Source organism: Acanthisitta chloris, unplaced genomic scaffold, assembly GCF_000695815.1.
Source record: "Acanthisitta chloris isolate BGI_N310 unplaced genomic scaffold, ASM69581v1 scaffold12883, whole genome shotgun sequence".
In the NCBI taxonomy this organism is placed as follows: Eukaryota; Metazoa; Chordata; class Aves; order Passeriformes; family Acanthisittidae; genus Acanthisitta; species Acanthisitta chloris.
In genome coordinates this window covers 1-264 of record NW_008664350.1, presented here as the reverse complement: position 1 = coordinate 264, position 264 = coordinate 1, and positions in this window count along the sequence as shown.

The window sequence follows — 264 nt, the reverse complement described above, 5'->3', positions numbered from 1 at the left end:
GCCTGCACCTCCCCAGCCCCTCTGCCACAAGGGGCTGTCAGCAGCAGCCCTGGCCCTGGCCTTCATCTCGTCCTGGCACAGTCCAGGGGGAAAATCCCTGTGGCAGCAGGAACCAACAGGTCCCTGTGCCCCCTGAGCTCTGGGTCAGCTGTCAAGAATGATCCTGACTGCTAAACTTCCAGCAAAGCCATTTATTCCATTTCCTGCTCCCACAGATCTCCAGGTAGGGACCCACATGAGCACCTCCAATGCCCCAGAGGGAAT